Consider the following 6,000-nt stretch of genomic DNA (forward strand, 5'->3'; position numbering starts at 1 on the left):
ATTAGTTTAGGTAGAATCGCTTTTATTATATTGGTTCATCCCACCCATGAATAATTAATATTTCTCCAATGACTTAAATTTGACTTTATTTGAATAAAAATCATTTTATAATTATGTTCATATAATCCCTGGATTTGTCTTGGTAGGTATACTCTTATATTTGTATTTTTATATTGTCTTTTATATTGTCTATACTTCTTTTAAATGAAATATCTCTTAATTTCTCTTCTTGCAGGGCTTCATTGGCGATATATAGAAATGCTAATGATTTATATGAGTTTATTTTATATCCTGCTACTTTGTTAAAATTATTAATTATTTCACTTAACTTTTTAGTTGAATCTCTAGGATTTTCCTTGTATATCATCATTTCATCTGCAAAAGAGATGATTTTACTTCTTCATTCTGATTCCTTCATTGTCTTTTTTCTTATTGCTCTTACTAGTATTTCTAGTACAGTATTGAAGAATATTTGTGATAATTGGCAGTTTCCTCTTTTATAATTATCTTAATAATTATAATTTTAAAAGATCTCCTTTCTATTATCTGCTTGTTTGCTAATCATGAAGATTTAAGTCCACTGTATGAAACCTAAGGCAAACCATAGGGTTATAAAATTGGCAGATACGTGATGAAGCCATTCAGCTAGTATATGCCTCAAGAATTCCAAACAGAAGCATATCTGTGTAGGAAGCAAAAGGGCAGTGAGAGTATGTTATTAATGATTTGAAAATAAGCCATTAAAGTTATATCAAGTAAGACATGGCTCTTTTCAGCAATGAGTTAGATAATTCAGGCCAATTCCAATAGACTTGTGATGGAGAGAGACATCTGCATCCAGAGAGAAGACTGTGGGGGCTGAATGTGGATCACAACATAGCATTTTCACTCTTTTTATCGTAGTTTGTTTGCATTTTGTTTTCTTTCTCATTTTCTTTCTTTTTTGATCCAATTTTTCTTGTGCAGCATGATAAATGTAGAAATATCTATAGAAGAATTGCACATGTTTTTAACATATATTGAATTACTTGCCATCTAGGAGAGGGAATGGAGAGGAGAGAGAACATACAATATGTGCACAAGAAATTAAAGTATATGCAAAGTAATTTCAAGAGAAAGATAGTGTTGGGTATTAAGGAAAGCAATCATCTCATAACTATGCTTTGAAGACTGCCAGGTTTTGAGTTAGGAAGAGTTCAAGAGCTCAGACAGTTACCAGCTGTAATAATCCTACTTTCTTCAGTTTTCTCATCTGTAAAATGAGCTGAAGAGGGAAACAGAAAACCATGCCTATATCTTTACTAAGAAAACCCCAAATGGAGTTACAAAGAAATGGACATGACTGAAATGACTGAACAACTACAACATATATTCTATAAGGCAGAGATGAGAAAGAAAAGCATTTAAGATATAAGGAAAAATAGGAAAAGCAGAGAGGTAGGAGATAGAATCTTAAATATTCAGTATGTTGGCATCTTGGTAATCAAATCAGGGTTTGATTTTGTTCTTGTCGATTTTTTAGATTAAAAAATGGAGATCAGTATTACATAATGCAGATTATATATGCAGATTAAATATAAAAGTATGTCTTTTTTTCCCCTGGAGAACTAATTGTTGAACAATGAACAATACATCCCAAAATATTTAGTTTAGTTAGAACAAAAAATTAATTATGAGGAGTAAGATGGACTATATTAGCTGTTGTGAAAGTCCCTTAGAAGCCCCAGATATACATTATTTCCCTTCTATATTTTCTATGAGAAACCAAAGAAACAAAAGTTGGGGAATAGTAAGGCATAGCTATCCTAAACAGCACTTGTCAGAGTTGTAATTGTTCACAAGCTCCAGTGTGACTTAAAAATGAATATTTATTTATTTTTTTAAAATTTATGGAATAAAACAAGCATTTCCATAACATAGTATAATAATAATAATAAACATGGCACATGAAACTGCAAATCTGTTATGTACAATTTGCTATTCTAATAAAGTTATCATGTAAACATCTACCCCCTCCTTTTTTTCCCCCTCTTCCCTACTACATACCCTAGATATGGCTACCATTAGACACAAACATATATACATATATATAGTCATTTTATATATACTTTTATTTATCATAGAATATCACTGTATATGTGATGTCACATATATCACATTCTTTCTCAAGATGTAGACAGCATCTTTCTTCATTTGTTCTTTATGGTTAATTTGGATATTTATAATAATTGGAATGACTTATTTACTCAAAGTTCTGTGACATAATGCATTGCTTTGCATCTTTCCCTTTAACACTGCCATTTCTAGGATTCATACTCTCGCTGTGTTCTGAGCAGATAATTGCTTGTGCAGCCTGAATAAGGGTGACATTGAAAGAGCAAAGGAGACTTCTCTTGGGAATAGTATCCTGAGGACATTTTCCTGGGGCTACCCAGGAATCTTGAAGAGAAATCATTTCAGGAGAAGACAAGGAATGGGAACAGATGGTGAAGAAACTGATTTTTCTTCTATGACTTTTATATTAGTAGTATGCTTAGTTTATCTCCCTACAAAGTTTTCCAAGACTTTGCCTATGAAAAACTAAGGGCAGAAAAATGGGTAAAGGGGGATGGGAAGTTTAAACTCTAATACAAGTGGACTATGACTTATTCAAATTTTGTTGTGTCTTACAACTGTATCTTACTCTTCTTCACACACAATTATGATCTAGCCCAACAGACCCTCTTTTTGTTCTTCATATGTGGTACTCCATATTGTCTCCATACCTTTGAACTCATTGTCCCCTCTCCCTGGAACATACTCCTTTTTCACATATACTTCTTAGCATCCCCACTGTTCTTTAAAACTCAAACTCAACCACCTTTATCAAGAATCTTTACTAATTCTGATTAGTGCCTTCCCTCCAAAATTACCTTGTATCTATTTTTTTGCATGTATATGTATGTATGTATGTATGTATAAATTATTCCCCCCAGCTAAACTGAGAGCCCCCACAGCAAGGTCTATTTATAGTTTTGTATCTCCAAATTCAATGCTTGGCACATAGCAGGAGTTTAATATTATTTGTTGATTGGTTTCTTTTCAGGAAATGTATTTGTCTATTCAGAAGTGCGTATTTCTCTCTATCAGTCTTTACAAAAGTAGATTTTTTGGGGGTCACACTGAAGTTGGAAAGAGATTAGGGTTATAAATGATTATGTAATTATTATATATAGTAGAATCATATAGGATGCAAACATAAGCTAATCAAATTATCAATTGTGATAAGGATTAATTATTTTGTTCACTTATGCCCAATTCTCTGTGACCCATTTAGGGTTTTCTTAGCAACGATACTGGAATGTGGTACTTGTACATGCTTTTGCACATAAATGCATTTAAGGGGTAAGGAATTACTTGGAACAGTAAATGAATATTTTATAAAATTTTATTTGTATTATTCTCCTTAACACACCTTTTGCTTCCCCCTTGTTAAAGCTCTGTATGAGTTCCAAGAAAACACAGCCTCCTGTGAAATAAAGTATCAGGGGTCAATTATTTCATAATCGTAATGCTATAAAAGAAATGTTGTCAGAGAAATTTTTGAGGTTTGTGGCCAGCATTCTGTAGAATTGGAAAAAGAAGATCAGAAAATAAAAAGCAAAGAATCTAGGAACATTCTGGAAAAAAACTGTTAGAATAGATTCTTTTTCATACCTAGTAATACCATAATTTCTAGATTCTTTAAGATATAGCTACAAATGACAAATCTCAGATATCTCAGGTTTTAGATTCTGGATGATTTATTTGGTTTGATTTTAATTCACCAAAAAAGGCTATAGCTGGAGAAGCCTTAATACAAATTGTAGCAAGGATAGAATCTGAGCATGAACTGTTCAGGGATTAAATTCATTATGTAACTGGACACAAGAATGCCAGTGAAACAGCATCTTGTTTTTATTTCCAAGGGCCTACTCTAATGAAGAGTAGGATGGTCCTATTATCCTTGGATATAAGGAGAATATATTATTTCATTTCTACATTAAAAATAGGGAAATAAAATTACTTATATTTCATATAAATGTTACTTAATATCTTTAGAAGACTATTTGCAATTATTTTTCTAAGCATATAGTATAAAGGGGTCTATCATGAGAAAAAAGAAAAGCATTGTACCATGAAAATAATTACCAGTTTTAAAAATTTCTTGAACACTAAAAGAAATAACGGTAACTAATCCATTAAAAATAAATAATGTGAAATCATAACTTACCTCTTAGTATGTTGTTAGTATGATACAAAATTCCCTGAAAGGCAGAGAAATCTCTTTTAAATCTTATTTAATCCTAGTATAATGCTCTTCAATCCAGCAAATAAATCTTAGCTTACTAAGCTTATGTAATTTGTGCCCAGTTACATGCTTGTCAGCTCATTTCTATGGTGCTAGGATTTCATTAATCTGAATATTTAATCTTATCTTTTGTGAAAGTTAAATACTAAATAACCAATAGAAATTAACCTTTATTTCTGACCTGATTTGCTTGGTGACAAGCTCTTTGCCTGGATTCCATAATGCCAGTTCCAACCAGAATTCATTCTCATGGGCACAGTTGGACCCATTTAATAAGCATGTGAAAAGATAACATCATCTCATCATCTTTCCCAAACCTGGCTTTGGCTTCTTTAGTGGTATTGCCTCAGGAAGAAAATTCCCTATCTAGATTTTCATGATGGAAAAGAAACCTCTACTCATCCTCTATTGTGTATAATGAGGAAGTACATATCTTGGAGTCAAATATGATTTAGGGGAGAGAAAGAGGGAAAGGAATGGCATCCTTACAGTTATTTTAGCTATCTCAACACAAATTATTTTAGAGCTTACTCTTTTCCAGTTGTATTTCAAAATCAATTAAGCAAATGCATTTATTAAGTACCTATTACTGGTGAAGAATTGTGAAAGAAAAATGGCATAAAGGATATAAAAGAGATGTTTTAAAAAAAAGTGGACTGATAATAGAGCAAGAGCAATATTCTGTACTCAAAAGATTGAGGGGAAGGTTTCTAGCAATTTTTTAGAAGAATTTGCAAGAGAACATGGTCAAGAATAATACAAGATAAGAAAGCATGGATGCTCTATAATTTGTACCAATAGAGATATTAGCATATTAATGATAGAGTTGGAACAATAATTTATTTTCATACTGTTTAACTATTTACAAAATGATTTTTTCACAATAATTCTGTTAGGTGGGTAGTGAGGAACGGGAAGACAATTTGCTCGCTATCCCAGCTCAGTTGATATAATAGCAGAAATCAAGGGCAGAAGACAGAGGAAATGAATTTAAGTTAATGAAATTCAAAGCTGTATCCACTCCCTAATATCCCTTAATAAGTGCGGAAATGCTTCTCTGATTGAATAAGAAAGGAACTTGGTATTCACTGGCCAATGATTGGTTATGCCCTTAATGGCTTTTAAAAATCAAAATCTGCCAAACCCTGAAGACAGCTGAATAGTGGAAGCCTTGGAAGTCAGAAGCACCTTTGTGGGATATGACTCCTACGACAGAGGGAAGCAGTGGGTGACAGGACTTTTCTCTTCTCCCCATCCAATAGTCATGGTATCTTGCAGTGGAGCTGACCAATCTGTGGAAGGCATCTCATCCAGCCTCTAGAGGAGAGATTGATACACAGATACAATTAAATTTCTAAGCAAGAAACAGTATCAAGGAGTGAAAAGAGAGCCAATTGTGAATTAAAGAGACAATTAGCTCTGAAGAGTCAATCATGGAGCTAGGAAAAGGGACATTCAGGATGGCCAGCTGGGTGAACTTTCTGACAAAGATGCTATATCAAGAGGATACCCAAAACCATTGAGTGAAGAAAGACCTTGAGGCCCTGCAGTAATGGAGGTGTGAGTTTCCTTGGTTATATGTATTCTATTTGTGTTTGCCTTACTACCAGTGTTTCCTAAGTTTGTGCCTCCTCTTTCCATTGACCTTGGGTATTTGTGGGAGATTTGTA

This window comes from Sarcophilus harrisii, chromosome 3 (assembly GCF_902635505.1).
Source record: "Sarcophilus harrisii chromosome 3, mSarHar1.11, whole genome shotgun sequence".
NCBI lineage: Eukaryota > Metazoa > Chordata > Mammalia > Dasyuromorphia > Dasyuridae > Sarcophilus > Sarcophilus harrisii.